Genomic DNA, 17,694 nt, shown 5'->3' on the forward strand with positions numbered 1-17,694 from the left:
ATGACAGTACTCTTTGTCCTTACAAAATGAAACCCTGTTGCTGGTTGGTGCTTCTTTTGGATTATAGCAGTGTTCTCTGTCTTAACTTGATTTAAATGCACCACTGATACAAATGAAATGAAGAATCTTTGATACTTATCTTTATACACTTCTTCAGTCAAAACCGTGATCTTGGAATCTGATTAAATTAGGTTTTCCTAGTCACAGAAAATTAATTATTAATCTTTTTAGGAAGCTATGTAATGAAATAGTTCACATACCATCTAAAGGGACTGGAAATATCTCCCCCTTGTAAGTGGCAGACACTGGCAACAGTTGTTGCTGTTCATATCCTCATGCTCCCTTCAAACACACAAAATGCAGAACAACTCAGGGAATCAGTACAAATGAGAAAGTGATTGGCAGGGCAGCAGTGTTGCTGGAAAGGAGCTGGGGATTACAGTGACTGCAGGCTGAATTTGTATTCACCAACGCACTAGCACAGCATGCCAGCAAAACCTCACACTGAACTACAAAAGAACCAGCATGACTGGCAGATGCAGTGAAGTTATCATCTCTCTCTGCTCAGAGCTACTAAGGCTGAGCATTGAATGTTGAGTCCAGTTTTGAATCCCCAGAGGTCTATGGGAAAGTGGAGACAAGACTGCTATTCTGGGTGCGGCATGTGATCTGTGGGAAGGACTTAAGGTATTATGAGGTCTATGAGCTCAGCAGTGCGGTATCTAATTCATGATTCAATAGCAGCCTATGGTTACCTCCAGGCCTCAGGCAGACAGACTCTTCTCAGTTGTCATAGCTAATATAACAATGGGTAAGAGCCACATAGTGTCTCAGGAAGCTTTGGCTGGGCATTAAGAGAATAGTCTTCACTTGTAAGTTAGTGTACTGAGATTTCTCAAAAAGAAATGGATCTCCATTCTTGGAGACTTTATCACTTATCTAGACAAAGCCATAGCTCACTGGTCTAGAACTGGAGACTGTCCTGCACAGATCAGGAGTGTGGACTAGGTAGTCGTCAGTGTCTTACTGTGATTTTGCTATGCCAGAAGTACACTCAAGCGTCCCATAAATCTCTTAGTCTGATTCAGCCTCATTGATTATTTGGGGTCCCTTTACCACAGTCATAGAAAACTCCTGCAAATCAGAGTCCCCAAAGAAATCTCCTCTGGAAGAGACCTTGTTCTGCCTAATAAATTCCACTGTAGAAAACATTGATTCACTGTAAATGTAGTCATGACATTATTTGGTATCTTCAATTTATCACTGATATTTGACGTATCCAGCCCTCTTAATTATTTGGTCTCCTGCCAGACTGCCTCTTGATGTTGACACAGATAAGGGGTAACAATTCCTCTGATGTTGATGATTTTACAGAGAAAATTTCTAAAGATTTGTCACATATCACATAATTCCTGCCCTTTTTCTTCCTTGCTGTTTAAAACAGCCAAACTATTTAAGTGAGGTTCCCAAAACTTTTTTACTCAGGATAAGTTTTACGTATTAAAATCTGGCATAAAGGTCTACATCAGAGTGTACCAGAAAATAATTATTCCGTGTCCTAGAATTGCGTGTCTCATTGTTCTGGTTCCTTATTCTCATTAAAAATAAGGTGAAAAAAAATTTGACATGTGTATGACATCAGCAAGATTAAATGGGATTAATGACTTTATTTCCACAGACTCATGGATAGCCTGCCAAGAAAAAATTCCCATCCAAATGTGGCAGCATTATCATTGTGTTGCTCAATTTTGGCTCATGATCAATAGAATAATTTTTAGACATAACTGGACTAATACTTCCACTTAGTCTAGATGCTTTTCTACTTAGACTATTCCTCAAAATACCACTAATGGGCTTTTACAAAGATTTATGAAGACATATAATCCTTTCTGTGAAAAGCATTATTGCCTGTGCAAAATTGGCGCTTACATCTAGCTAAGGCTGGAAAATTACAAAGAATTTCATATAGTGTTACATTTGGAAAATGCTGTAAGTGTACACATTTGAAACTATGTTGGGATCTTCTATGTAATGTAACAAGAATCTCTGCTAAATTCTTCTGAGCAATGTAAATGGTGACATACAGTAAAATGTATCCCACCACAGAAAGTGTCTGTCAGAAATTCTGTGATTGATGGCACAAGATTCATCGGGAATAAGGACACAAGAATTTGGCATTTAGAAAGTTTTGTATTTTAATTAGGAAGTCAATATTTAAAAACTATTCCATTTCATGAATAGCACAGTATTCCTCATCGCTCTGGGTCTGGGAGTCAATACTAGGTTAAACAATAGAAGAGGACTGGGAAGCTCCTATCATCTGAAAAGCATAAAAACAATTAAAATCATGCTTAATTCTCACTGATCTAGCACATGAAGTTATAAATTTACATGTTTATATGATTCAAAGAACACATATTGAGACGTGGAACTTGCCTACCCTAACAGATAAAAATATTTCTTACACAACAGAATATTGATTAAATTGCCTGCATAATCATTGACAGCTTCTTTTGTGTTTCAGAAAAAAAGCTACTATAATTTTTAGAGTTATTGAACAGTCAATAAATCTGTATTATAAGTATTAATACAGATTTGCTGTTCAGGTTTTGGTGGACAGAAAACACTATCACAACTGTTTGAATATCAACATCACAGGAAGAGTTTAAAATGTAAGGTTGCACACATCATCACACCATGATCCCTTTTGATGATAGACATATCTAATATGAAGGTCTTGGACCGAACTGGGCATCCATCCTCATAGCTGTTAGCTAACATAGGAAATAATCTTTATAAAATAAAGCAGGTGTGATTTCTGTTTGCTTTTGAGACTTTTATTTGTGCTAACATTCAGCTGTAGTGAAAAGAGAGAACAGAATAACCATCAGAATATAAGAGGTCCTGTTTCGCAGACCTCAACTAGCAATAAACCCAGATATTGAACCATTCTTGCAAATTCATCAGCACAGAAAACTTGTAAGTTGATCAGTATAGAGAAGGTTTCACAGTGAGCTGAATGGTGTATGAAAGATGTATGTGATTATATTTAGGAATGGTACCATGAGATGATAGTATGGAAAAAATCACACTCTAGCAGCAAATGTCAGCAAATATGTCACTCCTGACATATAGCTGAACAGGGGAGGATTCTTGATCTTCCATGGTTCTCTCACAATAAGAAATTCTTTTCTCACAAGAGAAATTCTTTGGTAACCTTGGAAATATATATAATTTTAAAAATAAAACTAACCTGCAATTCTTGATATATTTGATATCTTGCCTCATCTTTGTTCCTTGCATTCAACATTTTGCTGGTTTTTAATTAGAAAATTACATGTGGTTGCAGAAATCCTTTTTTTTCAAATTTTTTTCCAAATCTTACTTTCCTCTTTCAACCCAGAAACCTTCAAAAGATGAAGCTAGCTATATCCAATAAATAGATATATCTAACTAGATTATGTGTTCTGAATGCCCTGGTCAGGAATAATAAAGCTCAAATAAATGTAAGCATTATGCCTGATAGTTTTTTTTGCTACACAAGCTGTTCCAAATCAGAGAGAAACACGGAGAAATTACACCTGACTGCCAGAGATGGACTTCTCTAGTTTATTCTTGCACTTCTTCAGCCACAGGCATCAGTGGAGGTTTGGGTGTAAAAAGCTGTTCAGCTATGTAAGTATTCCATGTTTTTAATGGGAACTTTGAAACATATATCAGCTAAAAAAGTAAAAACTAAAAGTATTCTTGCCAAATAGCTTTTACTGCTTTTATAAAAGCAAGCAAACAAAAGCTGAAGTGTTTGTATTCAGTAAATATTTTTCTTTTCAGAATAATTCGAGATGGTCAGTTTGAAATAGAAACTTTTATGATTTCCGTTAAATGGCAGTGCTGTCAAAACGTACAACTGAGAGATTTCTTTGCACAATTGAACTCTACTTGCAGGGAGACACCTTGATGTGAAGTAATAACAGCTAGGATAATGTTTTTTACCATGGAAATCCATATCAATAAAGTTTCTCATAGTTCCACAGATCAATATTATCTTAGAAACAGAAATAGTGCAATAGTGAACTGATGAGAAGCTAATTTTGTCATATAGGGATCAAATTTTCAGAAATAATTATAGATTTCAAGGATCTTACCAACTTCTTATTTAAGTTTGCATGTTGCTCCAAATATTTATTTAATGTTGGATTCAGGGTTTTGCAATTAATTAGTACACTACATGTAGTATTCGGTAGTTTTATTTACAGTAATAACTGCATAAATATAATACATTGTGCAACACAGTGCATTCTCACAGTATGAGAAGAGCCTTGCTCCAACCCCTTGACACCCTTTCCTCAGACACTGATGAGGCCACCCCTCAGCCATCTCAAGACTGAACAGGCACAGCTCTCTCAGCCTTTCCTCCTAAGACAGATGCTCCATTCCCCTGATCATCCTTGTTGCCCTCTGTGGGACCCACTCCAGGAGCTCCATGTCTCTCTGGTGCTGGGGAGCCCAGAACTGGACACAGTGCTCCAGATGTGGCCTCAGCAGGGCTGAGTGGAGGGGCAGGATCACCTCCCTGGACCTGCTGGCAATGCTCTTCCCAATGCAGCCCAGGATTCCATTGGCTTTCCTGGCCACAGGGGCACTGCTGGCTCATGGAGAGCTTGTTGTCCACCAGGACCCCCAGGTCCTTCTCCACAGAACTGCTTCCCAGCTGGTGAACCCCAAGGCTGTCCTGGTGCAGGGATTATTCTTCCCCAGGTGCAGGATACTGCATTTGCCTTTGATGAATTTTGGACAGTCCCTCTCAGCTCATCTCTCCAGCTTGTTGAGGTCCTTCTGCAGGGCTGCACAGACCAGTGGGGTATTCATCACTCTTTCCTGGTTTGTATCATCAGTGAAATTACTGCTCTTCTCTCATCTATCCATTCAGTTTTTACCATTTTATAAGGCAATCACATTGGTTAAGCACACTTTCCCCTTCATTAACGTATATGTAATAATATCTATATATTTATGTATGTTTAGAAATAGATGCATAAATTTTATGCATATGAATTGCATATAAATTTTTGAATCTTGCCAAGTATGCTAGCTAGTCTTAGCTAGTTTTAGGAAGAGATATTGTTTCTACTTTTCAAGATGATCCTCAAGTGGAAAGCAGAATATTATGTATTTGACTCACAACAAAAGAATGTCAAATTAAGTGAAATCCAACACTATATAACTGCAGAAATATTAGTTGTGATTATTATACTCATTAAACATTTTATTTCAAAATGCAGGAAAAACTGAAGTACTAAATAAAGTGATGGTAATAAAACAATTAAATTACTTTCTACTTAAAGAAATGTAAGAATTAATAAGAAAAATATAAAAATTACATCCAATAGGAACCCTTAATATTTAAAAAGGATTAGCTGACATTTTTTCGCCTGCTTATCTTATAAGCATGTATAGAACACATGTTAACATTACTGAAAAAGGTGCCTGACTTGGTTACTTTAAGAAATAAAAAACACAAAAAAAGAATAATAGCATGCAGAATTTTATTTCATAGGGGAAAAAAAATTCAATAAATAATTCAGGCTTTAAGAAGAAATTGCTGACACAGAAAAGTTTATGTATTTGATCAGTCTGTGATGAAGACTAAGTGTAATTCAGAAGACCATTTCTAATCAGCAGGTATTTTAAGACATGTTTAATGTGTCTATCAGTAACAAAAATGACATGACTTTCACAAAAAAAAAAAAAAAACAAAACTCAGCAGAGATACTTATAAAAAGCAACACTCAGGAAAAAATTAAATGCTGTTAATGGATTATATCTGTTTATTTGTTTGTTTATGTATTTATATATTTTGGCAATTATTCTTTAAACAGAGCACTTCATAATAACCCAGCTTCATATTTTCATTTGCTCAAATTTTGCTGAAATTTCATCATATATTTTTTATGCACCTATGGAATTCCATTTTATATTTAAGTCCAGATGGGTCTTATTAAAAGTTAAATTACCAAATTTTATACTGCAAAGAAGATATCAGAACTGATTTTTATAATCAATTTTTATATCACCAACATGGAAAATCTCAAAAAGATAGATTTCAATTGATCATTTAAAACTATTAATTCTGATATGCAAGAACTTATTTTTTATTTGTTTCTTACATGGTTCATGCAATAGAATAAAGTATCCATTACTAAATTTCAACTTTATCCTTAATGTTTTGATGCATTGGTCAGATAGGCCAATGCATTAATATTTCCCATTGTATTACTGCATTAATATTTTAAGCCTGTCACATTCATTATTAAATGAAATATTAAATTGCCAAGAATCAATATGAGAATCAAGTTTATACTGTGCTTAGATTATTAAGAAATAATAAAATATTTAGAGGTCCTTTATTGTGTGCAATCGGCAAAGTGATTGTTAGGGAATTACACCATCAAATCCCATCCTACATTTTATATATAACATAAAAGTAAGTTTGAGAACATTATTAGGCTCTCAAATCTAACTCAAGAAACTCTGAAAATGCAGGATTAAGGCTGACAGAATTAAGATTGTTCTTAATTCTCATATACCTTCTTGGAAACAAAATGTTGTTTTTTTCCTAAAGATCTTCTAGCTGATTCAATGAGCTACCAACACCACTTGAAATAATGGATGGCTATTGAATATGTTCTTTTTCTCTTGCTCAGTGCATGGTTCTGTGTTGTATTTATTGCATACCACACAAATCCTTTCCTCAAGGAAAGAGTATCAATTTTCTTGTAGCCACAGGGTTTTCAACACTGTACTATCTGAATTCTCTATAGGCAGTTCTAAGTTTATTTCAGCAATATAGCTGTGAGTTAAAGTTACATGAGAGGTTTCTTCAGTATAAGAATATCCAGTTTCACCTCTCCACATAGCAGATAATGTTGTCTGTCCTCATCTGCCAAAACATATTTGATTAACATTAAGTTTGATGACAACAGTGGGTATAAAGTAGTTCCACTGTCTGATTGAGACAGATGCCTTATCCAGGCATGCCTTCTCAAATGTTCATGAAGCCACAGATAACACGACCTTTATATCATTTAGTAAGATCTTTAAATTCCATGTCAACAGTCCTGTGCTTTGGGATAAATCCCACAATGTAAATACATTCGGTCCACTATCTCTCCATCAAATGTTTTATAAACCTTTCAGTTTGGCAGGTTGGCATCTGCAACATTGTATGAATGAAAAATAAGAGAAGCTGAAAACAAGATGAATTGAAAGATATGCTGACGTAGTTTCTACTATGATGTATTCCTCAGACCAGCTATACCACCTACCCACCAACCTGTACTGTTGTATTGCTGGGCAGCATATTGGATTAAACAAAAACATGTTGGGCTGTTGTACTAATACTCAATATACAGTCTTAGAATCACAAAATCATGATGACTGGAAAATATGAAAAGACTTCCAGGACTATGAAGTCAAACTTTCAACCAAATACCACCATACCAGTCATGTTAAAAGTTTGTGGATGACTCCTTGTTCTGGAGACAAGGTACTATTTCCTTAGAAGTGCTAAAGTATTAATATAAAAAAGTGTTATAAAAGTATTTCCTTTGTACTTATTAATAGATAGGTGGGTTCACAGCCAAGACTTCATGTGTTCGGTGCAAAATCTGACTTTCTGTCAGAGCAAGTCACAGGATTTTAGGGGTATATTATGGTGTCACAGCTTATTTATTATTGCCTCTTCTTGCCACTGCTCACATTGTGTGCACCAAACAGTGTTCCTGGGATGGCTTTGGAATACCTAAAAGTCTCATTAAGATGAAAACCTATGAGCAGTCCAGCACTCACCTCACCCAGCAATAGAGATATGTCACGTGCTCCAGCTCCCCAAATCTCTAGCATGGCAGAGGGATCATTCAGAGCTGCTCTGCATTCAGCACAAGCTCTAAGCATCACAGTCTGTCTAATGGGATGTGGCAAGGAAATGTCATGGTGAGGGAATGCAACACAGGTTTGCTGAAGCACATGAGAACTGCAGAGGCTAAAGACAGAAATAATGAACCAAGTACTTCAGATATGCATATGAAGATAAATGGTAAGTATTGAGTCACTGTTTCCTTTTCTATTTAAAATTTAATTTCAACTAATATGGTTCTGTCCTTTTTGTCTGTTTTGTTTTTCCTTTTGACTGATTTGAATTTTCTGGTGGGTTTTAGGATAATTAAGCAATTTTCAAATTGTTATGCATACTAGAAATATATTTGAACTTTTCTTCCTCAGATGTGGAACAGTCAGTCTTCATAACACCTGGTTTATGAAGGAAATATTTTCTGAAGGTTTCTTTGCTAATAATTCCTAATCTATGCTTCTAGTGTGTGTTTCCTACTGTGCTCAGAGAATACCTCTTTAGGAATTCTTTGTAAGGAAGTAAGAACTCCATTACCAGTTTTTCGTAACCACAGCAACCTCAAGTTTCCTTTTCTAACCACTCAGGTCAAAGGCCACATTTACCTCCTGACTAAAAACTTTACTCTTTTTTCCTCTTCCTCTCTTTCTTTTTGATACTTCTCAGAAAATGCATGTGGTAGTTTTGGCAGTGTGAAGTGTCAGGTTGGAAAGTTGTGAACTTGCTCCCTGGTGAAATTAAAGCCAAGATTCAGCTGTGAATTCTTGTATGTTCCAGTTTTAGAAAGGTATCTACCCTTACCTTGATCTCTTTTGCTTTCCTACACAATGTTTCATGCTGTTAGCATTTTAAAGGATACTTCGCAGTAGCTCAGAGCTTAAAATTTAATGTATGTTTGAAACTGTTGCAATCTGGCAGCTAATGGTCAGGGTATTCACAGTATATGAAGTGACAGAAAAAAAAGCCCAGCAGCATAACATGAAAGAATTCTGTAAAGAAGTAGATGCTCTTAGTGTGTTTTTGCTAAGACTGTGTGAACTTCTAGGTGACTAGTCTAGGTGACACAGATTGATACTGAACATATTTTCTCCTTTGTTTCACCTAAGATGAATGTAACCTTACAAACTCTAAGACCATTAAACTCGAGGAGAAAATAAAGATCTGATCAATGCAAAAATGTGTCCTGTCTCTATAGCAATTCTGTCCATGGAGTCCTGCATAGTAAACTGAAATGGGTGAGTGGTGAGGCTTAGCAGATGATGGAAAGCCTGTGGATGTTGTCTACCTAGATTTTGTTAAGCCTTTGACACAATTTCCCACAGCCATTCTCATGGTGAAATTGGCTGCTCGTGGCCTGGACAGGTGCACTCTTTACTGGGTTAAAAACTGGTTGGATGGCCTGGCCCAGAGACTGCAGGTGAATGGAGTTAAATTCAGCAGGGGGCTGTTCCCTCATGGGGTTCACCAAAGCTGAGTGTCAGGGTCAGCTCTTTTTAATATCCTTATTAACGAGCAGGACGACAGGATCAAGCGCACCCTCAGTAATTTCGCGGTCAACGGGAAGTTCAGTGGGAGTGTTGATTTGCTGGAAGGCGGGGAGCCCCTGGATCATTGGGCTGAAGCCAATTGTGTGAGGTTCACCAAGGCCTAGAGCCAGGACCTGCTCTTGGGTTACAATAAGCCCAAGCAGCACTACAGGCTGCAGCAGAATGGCTGGAAAGCAGCTCAGTGGAAAAGGACCTTGGGGCACTGGTCAACAGGCAGCTGTGCCCAGGTGGTCAAGAGGCCGATGGCGTCTGGGCTTTAATCAGAAATATTGAGGCCAGCAGGACCAGGGTAGTGATTGTCCACCTCTACTGCACATTGGCACCTCGAATCCTTGGGTTCACTAAAAGAGCATTTTGGTTCCGGAGCAAGTCCAGAGAAGAGCAACAAAGCTCTTGAAGGTTCTGGAGCACAAGTCCTATGAGGAGAAGCTGAGGGAGCTGGGGTTGTTTAGCTTGGCAAAAGAGGCTCAGGGGAGACTTTATCACTCTCTACAGCTGCCTGAAAGATGGTTGGGGTGAGGTGGGGCTTGGCTTCTTCTTCTTCCAGGAAAGAACTGACAGAATGAGGAAATTACATCAGTTTGGACCAAGAGAGATTTAAATAAGGTATTATGAAAAATTTCTCTATGAAAGGATCAAGCATTGGAACAATCTGCTCCTGAAAGTGATGGACGCGCCACAGTAAAATGAGTGCTATATATAAGTGTTTTGGAACAGGGTGCATATCATCTAAATCTGATCTAGTCACTCAGATTAGTCTCTTCCTGCCTGAACACTATGTAACAATACGAATTCTGTCTGAACCAAACTCACCTGCACAGCCAAGACAGCCAAGAGTCCATCTCTGTATCACTTAACAGAGTTCTAAAGACAAGTCTATGAATCACTACTCCACACTAATATGGTTTTGTTCATTTAAAAACACAAATCTTTTCAAGTTATTATTTAAAGGAGTATTCTTCAGTTTGTTTTGCTTAATTTCCTTGATCCTTGCTAGCAGGCTTCAAATGAAAAGTCAAATCCACACAACAAAGAAAGCTGTCAGGAACAACGCTGTTGGCATATATTAGAACTTGTCATATGCTTGAGAACTGTCCAGAGGTACATAAATTAGATGCCACTGAAAGTGCCTGCCTTTCACCAGTATTTCACTACTGTATAACTCTGTTTTATTGTATAAGAATACACCATTCTACAACAGGAGTAACACAGTAGGGAATTTATTCAAGGATGGATGGGTTTTAAGAAAACATATGGAGCTATGATAGTAATAAAGTCTGTTAACTTTCTTTCCTTGCCTTTTGTTTAAAATTAAGGGATATATCAAAAGATGGGACACAAACTGATTTATTTTATGGCTTATATTATACCTTTTAAAATATTTTATCCTGGAAACATAATCGTTGATTTTGTTGTTATTTTATATACAAAACTATATTCAGTTTTGTTGCTTTATTAAACAACACTGTTCTTTTTTTCATTGATTTCTGAGAGACTTTAGAGTTTGTATTTATTAAATAAAGAAAGTAAAAGGCAAACATTGCATAAAACATAATGAGAGTGATGGGAGATTTTTTTAAATCAAGTCTTGAAATTGCATGGACTATTCAAATAATGATAAGAACTTGTTTATTTTTATTTAAATTTATTTAGAGATTTTAAGATTTGGCCTTCATGTTCAATAGAAGCCCAACAAATCATTTACACTGCGGTCCTATTTGAAACAAATTATTCCACTTTGTCTTACAACTAACATCAGGAAGAGCAGATGGACCAGCTTTGGGACGATAGAGGTGTTAGTGAACTGAAAGGTAATTCAGGAAATACACTGGTTAAAGAAGTCTGTGCAAATCAGGAAACATTCTATGATAAAATGAGAGTCAAATTATTGTCTATCTGATAAAAATATAAGTATTAAATACAAAATATTCAGAGAAGGAATATTAGTATTTTTCTTTCCTTCTCTTCTGATTTTATGCAGTAATCATTAAAAGCGTGAATAATGAATTCACCTTCAGTGTAAGTTCTATGTAGTACTGTGCAAAAGACTGAAGTATCAAAGAAGTCTCTAGTTTTCTTCAAAGCACAGTTTGTTCCTGCCTATCTACCACCATCTGTAGATGGCTAGTGACTGAAGGTCCAGCTATCTGTCCTGCAGCACTAATTATGATCATTAGAGGTGCGTGTGTGCCAGATTCAAATGTTGATTTTTGTTTTAAAGCTGTTTCTTCATCCGCATGGTTAATGTCACAGCTTTGCAGACATTAATGCAAATTCTGCTGACATCCAAGGTTCACTACAGCACACCTGGAATGGGTTGCACTCAGACTTACTAAAAGTAAATGTTCTAATTGAAACTGGTTAATTAGTCTCAGTCTGAACTCAGTGGGAGACCACCACCTGCAAAGAGTAATTTTCCCAGCTATTTTGGATGAACCAGCTTTCTAAAACTGTTCTTTTTGCTTGTTTTTGGGCCTTTTTTAAAATTTGCCATTCTCTCCTTTTTCTCTGTTCTGCTGACCACCAGGAGGTTTCTCACATGGACCAGTCTCATCTCCCTGTGGCAAATGGCCTCCCCGGACACACCAGGTCCTCCATCTCCCAGAATTTCTCTGTAATAATCCACCTCTATTTTATCCTTTGTTGTACAACTGATTATCAGTCTGGACATACTTTTTGTTTTTTAATATTGCTTTTTCCATACCCATGCAAACATTAGCAACAGTATCAATTAGTAGCAAAAAAAAAAAGTTTATTTCATGCTCTATATCTTTAAAGAGCATATGCACATATTACTAGTTCTGTGCATCTTCCTATTTGCAATAGTAGGTGGTGTTTGAGTAGAGGTGTTTGAGAACACTTTTACAGCTTTTTCATGGGCTAAAGACATCCAGATTTTTAGTCTATTTTCTGTCAGATTGTCAATCACACTCTCAGCTTCTTCGTTATGTCACTTGCACAGCTCCATTAATTAGATTTTTTATTTTTCCAGCTTTCATATCACTGCTTTAGCTTACACTTATCTTTCCCTGTCAGCTACAGAGGGAGCTGGATGACTGCTTCAAACTAGATACTTAGCTTCTAAGCAGCTAAACTTGGAAGATACTTCACACTCCTAATACTTTCAATTCCCAAACAGAGACTCTAAGGAAGGATTGAGTTTTGGAAAAAAAGGACCCTCCATCTTCTTAATATGAAGCCAAGTTAAATTAAACTCTCAGAAGATCAAGTATTCAGTCACCAAATAGTTTTTGACAGCATTGATTAATGAAATACAGATTCAAAGAGATTCTTTGTACATAAAAGAGAGTACTTTTTTAGCCGATGCTATCTTTAAAACTGAGAGAAATTTCAACATGCTTGTTGTAAGCTGACATGTTCTGCAATTTACTTTGCCAAAGACTTCCCTCTCCCCAAAGTGGCTAAAATCTTATGAAGCCATTGTTAGTTTTGATGCATGTTTATATAAGTATGGGAAAGCAGAATTTTAAATACAAGACTGTGTCATCAGGATATTAGCTCTTACTCTCGGTTATGTTAGAGGATTAATTGTATCCTCTACAAAGGTCAATGTAGCCGGCAAAGATTGTGAAGAAACTGCTTTAGAGATGGCTATCTACTGAATAAATTAACTGGTGCTTTATCTTGATTATGGTTTATTCTATATTCCAAAGAAGTTTAAATAGGTGAATACCACATCCAATAAATACAGATTACTCTGCTTTCATTGAAAACCGATCTTCTCCACGAGGGAAATCTATGGTAGACTTGTTCCTTAAACACAACGAAAATGTTTCACTTCACAAGTGCAGACAAATGGGACCTAAGTCTGGTACTTCATCAAATTGGACAACTTACACAGTGAAACAACTCATACTCTTAAAACACTGATTATGCTTTCCCTTTTTCAGTTTAAACAACTTATTGACTCATTCTTATGTTTTTGGGTGTGGTTTCTTTCCTTAAAAAAAAAAAAATGCACAGAATTATGCCTCCTATATCCTATATAATTAAAGCCAGAAAGAGAAGGGAATTAATCTCTAAAAGGAATTAACTACATTTCCTTGTTCAAGTCTTTGGCACAACCATGCCAGGATCTGAATTCTTGCATGCAGTAGTACTCATAATGTGAAGAATTACATGTGGGGTTTTGGTGGGGGTTTTTATTGTTGTTGCTGTTCAGGTGTGGTTAGTTTGTTTTGTTGTTTAGGTTTTTTATTTATTTTCTGTAGAATTTTACTTGTCAAATTCAACTTTTGGACAAGATATTTTCAACCACCAAGACTGGTCATAGTGTACTACTAGCACTTATTGTTGCTATCATTGCTGAGAATGAAAGGTGAAGAAAGAACGTACAATAACCCTCTCCTGAATACTGCTATAAGGAAAAAACAGCAATCACACTTGAACACAGGGTGACTGTAAAATCGAATTCTAAGCATGCTGTTGTGACTATTGGACAAGCAATGTGCTGTATATGTCACTGGTCAAAAGGAAGGTAGGATATCTTCCTAGGCAGCAGGACAGAAACAACCATGAAAACCAATTCTGACAGATAGAGGAAAACAAGCTATTCTCTGCTACTGTGTCTCTGAATGATACTGAAGAAGTATAGAACAGAAATACTGATCCATTTTTGCTCAATTTGTGACTTCCTAAACTATAGGTGCAACCGGGTAAGCAAGCCATACACTTCCCATTAAAGGTCTATTAGCTTTTACTCATAAAGTAATCAAGATCATTAATATCAAAGTACTTGGGGAAAAAATACTATCTCGGATTATGGCTGTATTAATAAAGAATCTAGTTTTACATTGTTGCAAAGCAAAAACGCTGAGCTCATTGAACCAGCTCCCTAAATCAAATTTTTTCCATTGACAACCTCAAAGAAAAAGGTTTATTATTACTTCAAGGGGCATTTCAAAAGATCAAACAAAACTGTATATATCAGAAGGGATATATTTGAGAGGGTATGATTTAGAACTCAAAACTATGTTAAGAAATCCAATAACAAAAATCAGTCAGTTCTACTCCAAATCCATGACATCAGTGAGACACAGTAATGAATACAGATTGATGCCTCAGCATGTCCTCATAAAAAAATGGTTTATGTCCCTGGAGCCTGAAACCTGAGTCAAAATTCTTCTAAAACCTTGTGGTTACATCTTAGAAAACAGAGAGGTTAAGGGAATGATATCAAAAGCAAGATGAAAATATCCAAGAAATAGATGAAAGCTGAGGAATCTAAACACCTGTGTAAGAATAACACATTTCCACAGTGTAGCAAAAAAATAAGTAGAACACAAAAGATCTACAGACAGAAAAATCTCTCTATGACCAATAAAAACGTTTAAAAAACCCACAGAATGATGAAAGATTAGTAAAAGCTTGAAAGCCACAGAAGACTTGATTTTCTAAAGAAAATTTCATTACAGTAGGATAAAACACTAATTATGCTGAGTAAATTAAAGAAAATAAAAGAAATATTCCATGAAAAATTTGGGAAAGAAGACTGAAAAACTTGAAGACTGGATATATCTTGTATTGAAGATGGGTAAAAAAATCTTTATGTGATCTTATAAAGAGAAAACAAATAATAAAGCAATGTTAATTATGGAAGAAGGTGAGGTAATCAGAAATTTTCTAGCTATTGGCTGATCATATTTCCCAGTGTTTCCCAATTATTTAAGAGAATTCAAATGGATGAGATACTCATATGAATTGGTATTCATCTAGGTGTTGGTTCTGATTGGATTTACTCAGTTTTGATCTTTTGTCCTTTCAGGAAAGGGAATGAAATCCTGTGATTTCAATGTGGATTAGTTGGGCAAGCTTCAGTCCACTTTCCTGCTCTTCCTGTCATCTCATTCACTTTTGGTGTTTTCCCTTGGTTTCGGAATAGTTGTTTTTTTTTTTTTTTAATCCTTTCAGTTCCTTAGACTCTCCTCCTCACTCTCTGTTTACCTTTCTTCCCCGATGTCAGGAATTTAATTGGAATAAATTTGCGAAGTTTAGGTCCACTTTACTGCCCCTTATTCCATCTCAGTCCATTTGGTTGGAATCACTCCATTTCATAATTTTCTGGTTTTATTTCAATTGCATTTTAATGTATCATTATCTCTTTGCCAGAGCATTTGTTAGTTTTTATCTTCTGATTTCAAGATTTCATTCTCTTTCCTGAAAGTAAATGTTTCCTTTCAGGAATAGAAATGAAATCTTGCAAATTTAATGAGGATTATTTGGGCAATCTTCGATCCATTTTCCCGCACTTCTTATCATCCCATTCATTTTAATGTTTTCGCTTGTTTTTTGGAATTTTTCTTTTTTATTTTTTAGTCCTTCATTTCCTTAGGGTCTTGTATTCACTCTTTGTTTACTTTTCTTTCCCAATGTCAGGATTTTAGTTGGAACAAACTTGCAAATTTTGGTCCTTTTCACTGCCCCTCATTTCATCTTGGTCCATATGGTTGTAGTCAATCAATTTCCAAATTTTCTGGTTTGTTTTTTTTCCCCATTGCATTTTATTAAATCATATCTCCTTTCCAGAGCATTTGTTTGATTTTTTCTTCTGATTTCAAGATTTCCTGAAAGGAATTTCTTTTTAAATTCTATTTTATTATCTATAAATAAGGTAGAAAACAGACCAGTGCTACCTGAATTGATTTGCTGAGCCTTATTTTATATATATATATATTTTATTTTTTTTTACCTCAGAACTATGGATTCTTTAGAACTGCACATCAACAAGAGAAATAAAACATTTTCTATCAGGTTGAAAATGTTATTGGGTTTAAGTGCCTTCCTGTAGAACCATAATAGCAAGTGAACTCAAACTTCTTTTCTATTGATCTTTGTGAATGAAACGTATGCCAAAAATGCTCTTTAAGTGTTCTATCAGACCATGATACTCTGAGGTTTTGTGTCCATGAAAAAGGCATCTACATACTTAAACACTGCAGTGGGCCTGCAGCTGGGATGTATACCAGTGCATATGTTGCCATATGAAAACTGTCTAAAAATGCACGCCTTTAATTCTAACAATAAAAATAAATCAGCAAGGAAGATACTCAGTGTGATAAATTAGATAGTCTGGCAGTGTTTTTGATGAAGACAGCTAAATTCAACCAAAGTCTTGTGCTATTTGTTTGGATCTTATCCTTGGTCTTTCATTGAATCAACCTCAAAGTGAATCAGGAAGGGTGATTTCCAGACCCTATACAACTTGTTTTACATGAGCAGTCATGGAGGTGTTCAGGATTATGGAGAAATTCTGCAAAAATCTGGACAAAAACCATTTAAAATTGATCTCCAGTCTCAGAATAATATATTTATCAAAGCAGAATTAATTTGGCTTTTTTTCTGGATTTCCAACAGGTAATTGTGACAAGATCTGACTATTTTTCTGCGTGTGTGAATACAAATCTGACACTTGGAAAGGACCTTACTACCTAAGAATCAAACATCCTGTTTCTATAAATTTTCCTTTAGATTAATCTGATACTTCATAGAATAATCTGAGTTGGAACGGACACAGGATCTTCAAGTCCAACTCTTACGTGAATGGCCCATATAGGGTTCAAACCCATTACCTTGGTGTTAGTAGCACCATGCTCTGACCAACTGAGCTCACCTCAGGATCACTTGATGAGACTTGTGATACTTGACAGGCTATGGAGCCCTGGGGTTCATCAATGAGCAGAGAATTATATTTTCAGGATAATTACAGAGAATTAAAAAATATAATTGCACATCATGGAAGCTCTGTAGGACTTCTACTCTTCTTTTGCTTTGTTACATTGATCTGCAGTGTGACAGAGATTGTACTAATCCAGACATAAAATATATGAATTCTTTTGATCAGTCTACATTGTGGTGAATGAATAAGCTTCCACCTAAACTCTGGCATTGTCTACTCAATATTAGGTAAAGAAGGAATAAACCATGAGTTATAGTATCTCAAGTCAAGTGATCTAATAGAAGTCTTCCATAGATTTCTGATGAGAAATCTAATGTACACAAAATATATGATTTATGTATGAAAATGTATTGCCTTTCCAAGAGAAAAAAGCTGTTCTTGAGCTAAAAATTGGACACTAAAATTATACTTTTATATTATAAAAATGATGCTCTACTCCTATCCAACAACATGCAGGGTTAAATTGTAAAATTCTTGATGCCTCCAGACATATTTTTATTCTTAAAGTAATATGTGATTAAGTAAGAAAAATGAAATTTTTCCAG

Source organism: Cinclus cinclus, chromosome 4 (assembly GCF_963662255.1).
Source record: "Cinclus cinclus chromosome 4, bCinCin1.1, whole genome shotgun sequence".
Lineage (NCBI taxonomy): Eukaryota > Metazoa > Chordata > Aves > Passeriformes > Cinclidae > Cinclus > Cinclus cinclus.